Source organism: Hordeum vulgare, chromosome 1H (assembly GCF_904849725.1).
Source record: "Hordeum vulgare subsp. vulgare chromosome 1H, MorexV3_pseudomolecules_assembly, whole genome shotgun sequence".
Lineage (NCBI taxonomy): Eukaryota > Viridiplantae > Streptophyta > Magnoliopsida > Poales > Poaceae > Hordeum > Hordeum vulgare.
In genome coordinates this window covers 369,529,141-369,543,939 of record NC_058518.1, presented here as the reverse complement: position 1 = coordinate 369,543,939, position 14,799 = coordinate 369,529,141, and the positions used below count along the sequence as shown (strand labels likewise).

Genomic DNA, 14,799 nt, shown 5'->3' with positions numbered 1-14,799 from the left:
AAGTCCATTGCCACCACAATGGACGGCAAGCTTCAAGCATGATATCTTCGTGCTGATCCACTTGAAATTGCACACCGCAATCTTGATGACGATCACCACTTGACGTCATCCTTCATGGGTTGTATGAGATCTTCCTTTTGACGCAAGCCCATGGAAACACACCTAACCCACACATAGAACTCTCACGAAGACCATGGGTTAGTACACAAACACGTAATGGACAGTGCTTACCATACCATGGGATCACTTGATCCCTCTCGGTACATCTTGTACGCTTTGTGTGTTGATCATCTTGATTTACTCTTTGTCTGAGATCTTGATCAACCTTGTGTCTCTATGACCATTCTTTGGATAATACCTTGAATACCATCTTGGTCATCATATAAACTCCTTGAACCCAACAGATGGACTTCAAGAAGTGCCTATGGACAAATCCTATAAATATAACTTAAGGCAACCATTAGTCCATAGGAATTGTCATCAATTACCAAAACTATATATGGAGATATATGCTCTAACAAAAGTATCTAGCTCAAAAGATATAAGTGAAGCACTATGAGCATTCTAGCAAAATCACGATGAGTGCATGTCTCTCTCTCTCAAAAAGGTGTGCAGCAAGGATGATTGTGACACAACAAAAAGAAAAGACTCCTAAGATACAAGATGAAACAAGCAAAACACATATCATGTGGTGAATAAAAATATAGATCCAAGTAATGTTACCGATGGATTGAAGATGAAAGAGGGGATGCCTTCCCGGGGCATCCCCAAGCTTAGGCTTTTTGGTGTCCTTGAATTTGGATTGGGATGCCTTTGGCATCCCCAAGCTTGAGCTCTTTCCACTCCTTATCTCTTTGTCCATGAGAACATCAACCAAAACTTGAAAACTTCACAACACAAAACTTAAACAGAAACTTGTGATAACATTAGTACAAGAAAACTAACTACCACTTCTTTTGGTACTGTAGAAAACTTGAATTCCATCTATATTGATGATGGGCTACTGTATTCTCACTTTCCCATGGCTAGTACCCCGGATATTGACCATAGTTTCATCAAAACAAGCAACCAACTCAACAAAAACAGAATCTGTTAAAAACAGAGCAGTCTGTAGCAATCTGTATACTTCGTATATTTCTGGTACCTCACAAAATCTGAAACATTACGACAGCCTAGGAAAAAGCATATCAATCAGCAGCAAAAAGAATCAACTCAAAAGCTCTTTCTGAATAAAAATGAAAAATCATCTCGTGAGCGAAAAGTTTCTGTCTTTTTCCAGAAAGATCAAACAACCATTACCAAGACTAATCATAAAGGCTTTGCTTGGCTCAATCACAAAAAGAAACCCAAAAACACAATCACAACAGAATTATGAAAGTGTGGACGCAACAAAATAGAAAGAAAAAGATAAATTCATTGGGTTGCCTCCCAACATGTGCTATTGTTTAACGCCCTTAGCTAGGCATAAAAGCGATAGAATCACGTATCGTCGTCTTTGGTGCTCAAACCATAAGTGGCATGATCACTAAGCATCTTAAGGTTTTCATCTTTCTTGCTGGATGATTCACCATTACTTTTAGGGCAAAGACAGACTTGGTGATTTTATTGTGGGCAAAATTTGGAGTATTCTGCACAACGGCAAAAGCGAAACCCAAGTTGGTTATAACATGCTCTAGTTTGCCAATTCTAGCGGAATCATGACCTAGCTTTTCGTTAACTGTGGGTTCCTTCTCCTTTAAACTTTTCAAAACCATTCCCACCTTGGATCCGTACTGAGTGATTTGATTGTGGATCTTTTTATCCAAATTCTCAATGAGTTCAATCGTAGCAACTTTATTTTCAATAACGTCCAGTCTACGCATCACATGTTCCAGAGTTAAGGTAGTTCCATTAACCAAGAGTGGGGGTGAGCCTACCAAATTCATCACAGCTCCGTAAGAATAAACGGTATGGCTACCCAAGAAATTTCCACCTAAGATAGTGTCAAGAATATACCTATTCCAAGGAGAAACACCCACATGAAAACTACTAAGCAAGACGGTAGTGGATTGCTTATGAGTAGATCTACTCTGAGCATTGCAAATCCTATACCAAGCGTCCTTTAAGTTTTCTTCCTCAATTTGTCTGAAATTGAGGACTTCGCTCTCGGGAGTATCGTTTGAAGTGGTGGATCTAGCCATCAGGATAGACTATCCCACACAGACGAGCAGAAAGCAAGCGAGAGAAAAGCGCGAACGAAAATGCAAATTGGTGAACTGGGGGAGAGGAAAACGAGAGGCAACTGCCAAACAAAGTAAATGCAAGAGATGAGTTTGCGACACCTACTTGGATGAGTTCTTGACTTGATATTCCTCCCCGACAACGGCGCCAGAAATACTTCTGTTGCGGTAACAAAAGTCCTTCCGTGTCGCTTAGGAATTCTTCTTGTTACATCTCTGGTTTGCGTCGGTTTTTCCCTTGAAGAGGAAAGGGTGATGCAGCACACGAGCAGTAAGTATTTACCTTAGTTTGAGAACCAAGGTATCGAACGAGAAGGAGGGCCTCGTCAAGTCCAAAGTACCTGCACAAACACAAACAAGCTTGCACCCAACGCTTCAAAGGGGTAGTCAATCCCTTCAAGATTGTTTGCAAAGTGAGATCTGAAGGCGGAAAGTGCAACGAAGTAAAAAGTGTAAGGATGAAAATATGGTGTGGAGTAGACCCTGGGGGCCATAGTTTTCACTAGAGGCTTCTCTCAAAAGAGCAAGTATTATGATCGGTGAACAAATTACTGTCGAGCAGCTGATAGAACCGCGCAAAGTCATGACGATATCTAAGGCAATGATCATACATATAGGCATCACGTCCGAGACAAGTAGACCAATACTTTCTGCATCTAACTATTACTCCACACATCGACCGCTATCCAGCATGCATCTAGTGTATTGAGTTCATGACGAACAGAGTAACACTTTAAGCAAGATGACATGATGTAGAGGGATAATCTCAAACCAATGATGAGAACCCCATATTTTTACCCTTGAAGGAGACAACACGATACGTGCCTCGCTACCCCTTCTTTCACTGGGTGAGGTCACCGCACGGTATGAACCCAAAACCAAGCACTTCTCCCATTGCAAGAATCATAGATCTAGTTGGCCAGACAAAAGCCACAACTCGAAGAGAATTACAAGGATATGAAATTATGCATAAGATAGATCAGAAGAAACTCAAGATTCATAGATAATCTGATCATAAATCCACAATTCATCGGATCTCGACAAACAAACTGCAAAAGAATATTACATTGGATAGATCTCCATGAAGATCATGGAGAACTTTGTATTGAAGATCCAAGAGAGAGAAGAAGCCATCTAGTTACTAGCTATGGATCCGTAGGTCTATGGTGAACTAGTCGCGCATCATAGGAGAGGTCATGGTGTTGATGAAGAAGCCCTCCGTGTCCGAATCCCCCCTCCGGCAGGGCACCAGAACGTGCCCCAGATGGGATCTTGCGGAAACAGAAGCTTGCGGCGGTGGAAAAGTATTTTCGATGATCTCTTGATTTTTTTCTGGAATTTTTGGGATTATATAGGCGAAAGACCTAGGTCAGGGGACCTCCAGGGGGCCCACAAGCCTGGATGGCTCGCCCCCCTGGCCACGGGGTGGGTGCCATTGGGGCCCCTGGGGCTCCCCTGCCTTGGCTGCCAAGTTCCCCGATCTTCTTCCGTTCCAAAAAAAATCTTTTCGGGGATTTTCTTCCATTTGGACTCCGTTTCAAAATCTCCTCTGAAAGGGGTCAAAAACATGGGAAAAACAGGAACTGGCACTTGGCACTGAGTTAATAAGTTAGTCCCAAAAAATATATAAAAGGCATGCAAAACATCCAAAGTTTGACAAGATAATAGCATGAAACCATCAAAAATTATAGATACATTGGAGACGTATCAGCTGACTGTGAAGTTCTTGGTGGAGATCCGGCAAGGATCATACCAGCCGCCCATCTGGCAAACCAGATGGGGCCGCCTACGTAGGGGCAAGATCTTGCGGGAAATCATGGTGGTAAGCAGGTCGCGACCCAGGAGGCCGCGACCCTTCAAGCTGTCGAGGTAGGCGCCGATCTGCGCCACCTCGGGAATTGGCTTCGGATACTTCGCCTGCCAGTTCAACCTCGCCGTCGGAGGTTCGATGTCGAATGGAGGCATGTTGAGGGTGTCGTGTGCGGGGCTGGCGTTCTTCACGTAGAAGAATCCCCTGTGCCACTGCTTGATGGATTCTTGCAGTGGCATCTGGGGAAGCCGGACTTTGAGCGATGGTGCACCTGTGCCGCCCCGCACGGCGTCATCGGGCGAGGCCCGTCGAGCTTCTCCAGCTCGGCCTTGTCCGTCTTCTTGGACTGCTGCTTGAGGAAGAATAAGCTTTGCCAGAGGTCGAGGCGAGGCTCAATCCCTAGAAAGCCCTCGCACATGACGACGAAGGAAGACAACTGGAGAATGGCGTTCGGCGCCAGGTGGTGCGGCTGCAGGACGAAGAAGATGAGGCAGTTGGAGAAGAAGGTGCTCGCCGGGAGCCTGAAGCCCGTGTAGAAGTGCTCGTGGAATACGACGATCTCTCCTTCCTGTGGCGTCGGGGCGGTCTCGGCGTCGAGGATCCGCACCGTCACGAGAAAGGCCGGAGGCAACATCCGGCGGTGGTAGAGTACCTCGATGTGGCCGTCGCAAATCTCGATGCCGACCCAAGCTCCGTGGGACAAGGTCTTCTTCGAAGAGGAGCCGCTCGCCATGAACACGGGCGACAGATGCTTGGGAAGACCGGCGATGATGGGTGGCGCGACGGCGACGGAGAGGAGGAAGGCAAAGATAGACCGACTCTTTCTCTGTGGGCTTAGGGAGGAAGAGGGCGTCGATGTGGGGCGAGAAGGGGGCGAATGGCCTCCTCGGTACTCCCACACCCCCTTTAAACGCCATGAAGGATCGTGGGGAGGGGATCCGGTGCGCGCGAAGCCCCACTAGTCCCATTTATTACGGGCGACAACGTTTCCCGAAACCCAACCGTCGCGGAGTAAATCCGCAGAGGATCCTCCGCCCGGCGACCGAGGGGGCGTCGTGGCGGGACCCAGGGCCCAGGGCTGGTCCCGTCACCTGCGCAAAACCATCATCATGAGAGGCCGGGTTTGGCACGTGGCGCGGTTTGCGCAGCCTGCGACAAAGCCAAGGTGTCGCTTGGAAGCCAACCGGCTTTCGAGCCGGCGTCCCCTGCCGCAGGTGGCGGCATGAATACAACGACATACAATCAAGCCGGTGAGGCCACCCGTGACCAAGCGGCGGGCCCCTCCAGCTTCGGGGACTACTGTCGGGGGATAACCCTGGGGTAGGCTCAACGAGCTTGCTCTTTTATATTCAACCCAGAAGGAATGATCAAAACAATTCTACCAGGTCCAAGTCTCCTGGCCGGCTAGGAAGCACCTGCCGGCTGGGGGCCGAGACGGCCAATTCTCTGGCCGGCCAGGTAGCACCTGCTGACTAGAGGCGAGACGGCTACCTCCCCCTGGCCACCTAGGCCAAGCCAGCCGGCTAGGGGCGAGGCGGCCGTGCCTAGGCCGGCTAGTCCAGCAAGCGAGCCGGCCGAGGATCTCAAGTCACATCATATCGTAGGTCATGACAAGACCCTACGATTAAAGGTGGCTACGTGTCAGCAAATGTACTGGATAGGAGTGCATAGCGGGTACTAGCGTCGGCGGCCACTCCGCTGACCTCCCCCAGCTCTGATCCATCACCGTGCATAGTGTCGGCCCGTCAAATTCCCACTCCATTACTGCACTCGGCGTGGGAACAGTGGAGGCGGCCGTACTGCCTGCCCATGACATATCTCGCTGGACGACGCCGAGCGTACCACACGTGTCCTGCGTCAACCTTATGCGAGAGCCTCATTGGCTAGCCGTCGGGTCCCACAGCCAGACAGGACCTTGCAGCCGGCGGCCCCCTCAAGCGACAAGACAAGACGCCGATAAGCCCCCTGGCCTGCCGGCGAGGCTGACAGCTGGTTCCCACTCTTGTACCCTTTATCCATATTGTAGGCCGGTGGGTTCATCTATAAAACCCCTCGGCCCCCCGAGGGTCGGTCAACATATCTTGCACACGAACCACATAGAAGAGGCAGAGTCGAGCCGACTGCTCCTTCTTCCTCTTCCCTGATACAACTCGAGGAGCAACTTGTAATCCCATCCATACACATCATACACTCCGGCAGAACCATGGGTATTATCTCTATGGAGAGCCCCGAACCTGGGTACATCGTGCGTTCCATGCTTGTACCAACCTCGTCCCCAGCTCCCTCCGGTGTCACTTCGGTTCCTACCATCTTTAGCCTACCCATGGCATATCATGTGAGTATTCACCGACAATAAATGCAGAGCATCTGTGAGATTCAAGCAGTGACTAAATATTATAATTTAGAATAGAAAAGATCCTAGTCATACTCATATCCAACATTGACAATACTCAATGCATAAAAATGACAATAGTGCTCTCCAGTCTAGTGTTGTGAGTAAGAGGGTGATGACTCAACATAAAAGTAAATAGATAGGACCTTCGCAGAGGGAAGCATTGATTTGAAAAGGAGCCAAAGCTCAGGTTTTAAAGCAAGATTGAAAATATAATTTTCAGTGGTGTTCTTTACTGTCAATGTTACGAGAAAGGTTTTCATTAGCTTCCATGCCAAACTCATCATTGGTGGTTCCAAAACAGAGTTGTAAAGTTTTACTCCTATCCACCATAAATACACAAGATGGCTAGCCGAATTCACGGGTGCCCTCCAACATATCAACTTTCCCAAAGAGTTTTGTTTTAATTTAGTTTTGATTAATCAGGACTGGGCATCCTTGTACCAACCTCTCTCATGCAATGACGACTAATAAACACTCGTCGTGAGAGTAACTTCCTTAGCATGGAAGATACCGATTGCGTCATCGCTCCATGAGTGGTATGAGTGCACAAAACATATATTTGTTCGAATATTTAGAGCTGGCACGTGCAAATTTACTTGGAACAACAGGGTAATACCGCATATAGGTAGGTATGGTGGACTCATGTGGAATAACTTGGTTTTAATAAACATTCCCATTTAGTACAGATGGAGGCTAGCAAAAGATTAGGAAGCGACGAGCTATAGAGCAACAATGGTCATAAGCATGCATTGAAAATAATCAACTTTGGACAAAGCATGAGTAGGATATAAAAAATCTGAATTTAAATATCATGAAGGCTCCATTGGTTTTGAATCAACTACATGTTTGCACACGGGCCAAGTCAAACCACTCAAATTAATCAAAGGAAAATACCATACTGCCATATTACATCATAACCACTTTAAAGCATGTCGACACACAAGGTAAATCATTATCAAATCCTAGCTATTTAAGCATGACATGAAAAGCTATGATCTCTAATTGTCATCACAAACATGTTCACTCATGATATACCGAATCAAGATCGAACGAGCCAACATATTTAGAAAAATAAAAAACAGGAAGAGTTCATACCTGTTTCCTTTGCCACGATCACTTCATAAAATATCGCCATTATTGCCTTTCACTTGCACGACCGAATGATGTGATAATTATAAAAGAGCAAGGGTGACGTGGACTAAGCTGGAATCTGCAGGGCAGTTTTAAACAAATGAGAAGATATGGTAATATTGGCTCTTTGTTAGATAAACAACAGAGCATATGAGAGCCACCCATCATTTTCATCGTGGTCTTCTCCTTTCATGACTCAACAAAAAGGAAAGGAAATTCAGAGAAACACAAAGAAATATTTTTGGACTTTTTATTTTTTCTTAAGCAAGCAAAATAAACTAAGGGAAAACGATCCCGCGAAAAACTATTTACATGGGAAAGGTCCCGAGAAGCAAGAGGAAATATTTTGGGTTTTCTTTTAATACTGTAGATAATTAAGCGGGAAAGAAAAACCAAAACGAAGCGAGAAATATTTTTGGATTTTCTAAAAAAATTCAAACACATAAGAAGAAAGCGAGAAAATAAACCTAACATGGATGTACAATGAAAGAGGATGAACACCAACAGTTTATATGAAGTGTGTGTGATGCCGCCAACTTAATAGTACACTGATCATACACGCAAATGCGTACGACCAAGATTAGGGACTCACGGGAAGATATCACAACACAACTCTGGACACAAATTAAAATCATACAAGCTTCATATTACAAGCAGGGGCCTCGAGGGCTTGAATACACACGAGTCAGCGGAAGAATACAATATCTGAGTACAAACATAAGTAAACAAGTTTTGCCTTAAGAAGGCTAGCACAAACATAACATCGAATCGAAAAGGCAAGGCCTCCTGCCTGGGAGCCTCCTAACTAATCCTGGTCATCAGCGGCCTCCACGTAGTAGTAGGCTCCATCGGGGTAGTAGTCGTCGACGGGATCAACCATCTCCTGGGCTCCATTATATGGTCACGACAATCGTGTCAAGAGGAAAAAGGGGGAGCGAAGCAACGGAGAGTACTCATCCAAAGTACTCGCAAGACTAACATCAGAACTATGCTAAGTATGCATCAGTATCAAAGGAATGGGACTATATCTTTGGACTGAATATAGAAATTCTAGAATAGAGAGAAGACCTAGTCCTATCGAAGACTAGCATCTTTAGTGTCTTGTAGCATTAGAAGAGTGAAGACCAGCATAAGTATAATGTAGCAAGTTTATTAAGTAACGCCTAGAGATTCTTCCTGGACTCCCTGCGAGAAAGCAATCTCAGAGCCACATTTAAATTTAAGTCACACTTCTAGTTGTATTAGACCGGGATACAACTCTGAGCGTTCATTACCGTGGACACTACTATTCGAATAGATATACTTCCCTTGAGGGGTGCACAAACTTACCCAACACGCTCGATCAAATCTGGTCGGACACACTTTCCTGTGTCATGCCCGACTTGGGCCTATCAACACGCCGTAGTGCTACCTCGGCTCAACAGAGAGGTCACACACCGATCTACATCCTAATCACAAAGGGGTCATGGGCCATCTCCCTTCACAATCCTGCACGTTGATACTTATGATTTGTGTTGGGTTTTCCATGAAGTGGAATGTCTTACCGCATCACAATGCGGGTAAGTATTTCCTTCAGTTATGAAACCAAGGTTTATCGAACCAATAGGAATATTAACCACAACCGTCTTCAGCGGCTACACAGAAAAGAACAAATAGCTTGCACCCAACGCGGGAAAGAGGGTTGTCAATCCCCTTGGTCTCGTTGTTTGCAAGCGAATGAGGTGTGTAGATAATTGCAAAATGCAAAATAAAATAAAAGCAAATAAATGGCACAAAGGTATTGGAGGTTTTAACAATATGTTTTGAATAGACCCGAGGGGCATAGTTTTCCCTAATGACATCTCTCACGAAAATAGCACACGGTGGGTAAACAGATTATTGTTGGGCAATTAATAGAAGAGCACATAGTTATGCAATTTTCACGGAAAAGATCATGTAAATATAGGCGTCACACCCATAAACAAATAGGCTGACTCCTATCTGCACCTGTTACTATAACTTCACTTCAAGAGTGCTTCTATGCTTGCCTCTCTATGTATTAAGTTCATGACAAATGAAGTAATGCTTGAAGAAAGATTACATGATGTAGACAAAGTAGACTCAACCAATATGAATAAACCCCATCATTTTACCCTTAGTAGCAACAACTCAAAGATGCAACTTATTCCCTTCTGTCACTGGCATATAGAAACTCACCAGGTTGAACCTACTACAATTCACCTTTCTCACCGAAGAAATATCAATCTAGCTGGCCAAACTATTTCAATAGATCGAAGAGAATTACGAAGCTATCATAATTATGCACATAAGAATCATATTATATATAAGAGGAGACTCTGATATTTATCATGAATAATCTGAACATAAACCCACAATTAATCGGATCCAACAAATGCACCATACAAAAGAGTTACATCATATGGATCAAAGAAAAGATGTGATGATCATTGTATTGAAGATCAAAGAGAGAGAGAGAGATTGCCATCTAGGTACTAGATATGGACCCGTAGTACTACACCACGACACTCAGAGCAACGTCAAACAATGTGTCGGTATAGGTCACCTAAGGCGACACATTTAGTGTCGGCAAAGACCTTTGCCGACAGAAAAGAGTTGTCCCCTATAGTCCTACCGGGAAAGGTCTTTGCCGATAGAAAAACTTACTCTCACATATAGTATTACGGTGTTGGTGAGATCTATGGAGACAAACATTTCTATACCGACAGACAAATCTATACCGACGGTTGATCTGACACTGTCCAAGGCCGACAGATTCTACGACACCATATCTACGCCGACAGTTTATGTGATACAACATGTGCCGACAGAAGGTGCGACGACCAATTTTTCTACTGACACATTTGTTGCGAGGGTTCTACATTTCAACACAATTGCAAATAAAATCTATTTTAACAATAAATTGCATTCATAATATTTAATTCATGTTCAATATACAGTGCATATACAAACTATTGCACTCTTCTATTCATCACAAAATGTCATTCATTCAACATATATAAAGATTCATTTGTTTTCTTCGCTCATGTTAGCTACAACCATCTAGGAAATACATGAGTTGACATATGAGACAAGTTACAGAATTTGATGGTAAGATCCTAAGAGACCAGATGTTTGATCACTTGACTACTACAAAATATCATGGGAGAGACCAAGTCTTCGATCACCAAACCAACATCATCCTCCGTATGAATAAAAGGTGTCAACCATGCTATTTTCTGCCATTTGTCCCTGCAAAAGAATTTACTACCTTGTTGGATAAAAGCACCAAATAGTCATAAAATAAAATAAAAACATTTATGCACTCTATAGAGTAATAAATATGTCAGGGCATGTCACCTTTGAAGAAACCAATTGAGCTCTATCGCGTGGTATAATAACAGTTGGAAGATAACTAATGTCTAAAGCAATAAGGGACATACTTGGTCTAGCTTGATGTAAAGTATCCAGTAGTTTCGGCCTAAGAAAAAACAAATATGGATGTAAGTTGGCACATATGCCAGCATATAAAACATTAACATGACAAATTATTTTCTGATATAAATTATTTTATGTTGTAGTGGCCTAAACAACTCGCACTTGTGTACTTATGTTCTTAGTGTAACTAGAAAATATACTTACGAGTGATACAAACAGGATGTGTTATGGCTGAAAAGGCAAATTTTAAACAATCACGATATCTTATTTAGTTAACTAGAAAAATTCCAGTTCTAACCCTGAGCATTTTCCTGTCAGCAAGTTTAGTAGCTCAACTGAACAATTATGTTACAATTTGGAATATTTGCATGTATTTCAGTTTTAACCCTGAGCATTATACCAGTGAACATATAAGATATAGTAGATTAGAAACAATTTACCTTGTCTTAGAGGCTAGATCTTTATCTCTACTAGCTCGAAAAAACATGGAACAAAGAATATTTGAAAAGAATGTTGGACAGGGAAAGAAAAATCATCTTTTCCTCAAGCAACTACACGATGTAGTTTTGCTAGCATTAGTTCCATACTTCCATGATAGTTGTTCCAGAAGTGCACACTGATGCTTTACTAGCCTGAAAAGAGACAACACTTTCTTGGTTCACTCACATAGTACTGAATGCATAATCAAATTGTTAGCAGGCATGCATCATTAACATCAAAGTACCATGTAGACTATTAGCATAAGAAGAATTTAGCTGCTATAGGTTTCACATACTAACAATTAATTAAGTCTTATAAATTTCACATTTTGTTTCTGTTGCAAACAAGAAGGTTGTAATGGTTCACCCACCATTACTTGATGTTCTAAAAATTTACGCTCCTTCAATGACTCATCCCTAGAAGTACGGGGGTAAAAACTACCGAAAAGAGAATATACTATCACCAACTATTGCTATTGGGGATCGGTAAGCTCTTTGTCAAGCAAATTTAATTGACAATAAGGCGACGAGATGTCACGTTTATCATTGGTAGCATATATAATCATAATCTAAAGAGCTAAAGCATACTCTGTGTTACACAAATAACAATAGTAATGCTCTAGTGATGAAAGAGATAACTTAAAAACCATGCATAAGTGGTGAAACTTGCATCAAAATGACAGGTTTGCCGGAAACAAATTGCATCGGTATATATATGTTTATACTATGGTTTATATATAAAGAATGCTTGATAAAGGTAGGAGATTGCTTATGTTGCGGTTCATGCATGCTATGAAACATTGTGTGGCATACAATATAGATTTGCATGTGTTGTATTCTACTATGGTTAAAATCCTGAAAGTGAAGATATGCTACAATAGACTGCAACATCTATGTTTTTCTAAAAATAGAGCTAGGTGTAATCCTGATTTGTGGTGCTGAACTAAATATGCTTCCCACAAAAATAATGGTCAAGTCTTATTTTGTGGATGATCTTTAAAAGATAGGAATATTTAGTTTATAGGTACTAGGAATAGCACACTTATGGTGATTTATCCCACACAAGTTCTAAATGTCAGGAGTGCTTACTTAATTTTCAGAGATATGCAATTGAGATTGTTCAGTTAGTGATCAAATATATATATGCTAGCATCTAGCATTCTCTTTGGAGTAATTTCTCACAGGAATTTTCTTGCGTACTAAATCATGCGTTTCTGCTAGCTGCCTTGATCAAGTCGCTGAACTGGATACTATTTTTTATGCTAGTGGGGGTACTTCTACACACATACAAAATGTAGGATTGATAAGAAAACCTGACAATAAATTACTTAACACATTGTAGTTGTTGGTATCTTCTCATTGCTAAATTTAGATGTCATACATTGGTACCGTAACTGTAAGTATAACAATATTTTCCCAAGACTAACAAGACATTCATTTTCTAGGATACGTGTACCATCTTTTAGAGTGACACTCATGCGCTGTAGGAACAGAGCATAAGTTAAAAAACATAAAAAATAATATTCGGTAAACAAACACTCAAATTTTCAGTGTAAAGATCAATAAAATGTTTCTGTAAATTAGAGTTCAACTTTTTGATATTTGGCATGTCGAAACAATTGCTACTATCTTCTCATTGCCATTTCCATTTGAGTAACTTTAACACTCTCATGTTCAGTTCAAATAAAATAACCTCAAGCTTGAATAGATACCTTGTACTAATGTGCATCCAATCATTATATTTTATAAATTTTGACTCCAACTTTCTATATCATTTAGTAGCTTGTACAGAGCTAATACTGCTATATACATGGTGTTCTAAATAAGTAAATAGGAAGAGACATAAACATCTGAGAATTAGCATTCTATAAAAGTTTACCACTCAATTGATGACATGAGCAGAACTCCTATCAGTTACGTCCTTCATTTATAGCTTCGCTTATGTTGTTCTTTGACTGAACAACATCAATATTTGTTAAACAGATGGTATATATAATGATGAAGTGTTGAATGTAAATTATTGCAAGTACACAATCGTTCTATTTTTCTTGGGTGGCAGCAATGACCCACATACTTCCCCAGTGGCCCTTATATTTCCATATTCAAGTATTCTTTTCTGATTCCATGAGATCTCGCCTCAGACCTTATTTTCTGCAACATTGGCACACCATCATCGTACATAGGGACCTCACTTTCTTTTCCTATTTCCGGCTCTTGCCGTGCAAATGACACATGTTAGAACATGATTTTTCAGACAATAGTGGAGATAAATCACAGAATTTTATATGAATCAAAATAGAAACATTCAGTATAAAAAACAACTGCCGAAATTACAGAAATAAACACCTCTCTGTCTCTCTCTCTCATAAAAAGGAATAGCTAAGCAATAGAAACCATCCATCTAGTCGCCTTCCAATATCATGACATCTCTCTCTCTCTCTCTCTGTCATTCTCTCACTCTTCAAGGTCTCACTGTAGCAAAAAATTGTAGTCAGCCGCCTCCCACAGTGGCACCTAGGTGCCCACACAACACCATCCATAACAACAAATGTCCTAGATCTAGCCTTCGTGCCCCGCTCATTTCCAGCACAGGTTGCCTCCACGCATTGTCATGTATCAGGTTCACGGACTCTCCAGTTTCCCAATTGAAAGGAGAGGGGAGACAGCTGGATTTTCCCAGATCCGTTTTCCCAGATTGGTTGAGGGGGGGGGCACAGATCTGGAGAAGGAACCAGGCGACAGATGGCTAGGGTTTGGAGGGGGTGCTTGCCTCAGGGTAGGAGGGAAGGACAGTGTGGTCGTAGGTCGTGCGGGGAGACCAGTTGTCTCCACTGGAGATGACCATGCCTGTGCCTGCTTGAGTCGCCCGCCGGTTGGGCCGGGGCGGCGGCACTGGGCGCGATGGGTCGTTGCAGCGCGCTTACGGTTCGACGATGTGGCGCGATGGGAGGGGTGGCGCGGGGCGCGGTGGGTCGAGGAGGGGCGGCGCGGGGAGCGGTGGGTAGGGGAAGGGGCGGCGACATGGTCGGGGAGGGGTGGCGTGGGGCGGAGGCGTGGTCGGGAAGGGGTAGCACATGGGTTAGGACGTGCGGGGGGGGGGGGGGGGGTGAGAGAGCTGGTGGCTCGTGGTGAGAGGATAAGATTTTTTCCTACTCGCATGGCGCACGTGGATGGCTCTTTTTCGCGCCATAGTTTTCGGATGCGGCGTGAGGCGAACAACGCCGACACTTTTTGTGTCCCTACGAATCGGCGACACACAGTCCATCACTAAATACATAATCTATCGACAGAAATTGCGTCTGTGTTTCTTTGAAGATTTGCCGACACATA

At 43.3% G+C, this 14,799-nt stretch overlaps 1 long non-coding RNA gene across 2 annotated transcripts; it reads right to left on the bottom strand.

The window, feature by feature from the left end:
- Positions 1–10,540: 10,540 nt before the first annotated feature.
- On the bottom strand, positions 10,541–14,484 carry LOC123437818. Of its 2 annotated transcripts, XR_006628996.1 has the most exons (3): positions 13,349–14,484; positions 11,431–11,622; positions 10,541–11,033 (listed from the first exon to the last, which is right to left on the bottom strand). It is a non-coding gene; the product is annotated as an uncharacterized LOC123437818 (long non-coding RNA). The 2 variants fall into 2 exon arrangements; XR_006628990.1 differs by having other exon boundaries at positions 11,431–14,484.
- Between the last annotated feature and the right edge of the window lie 315 nt (positions 14,485–14,799).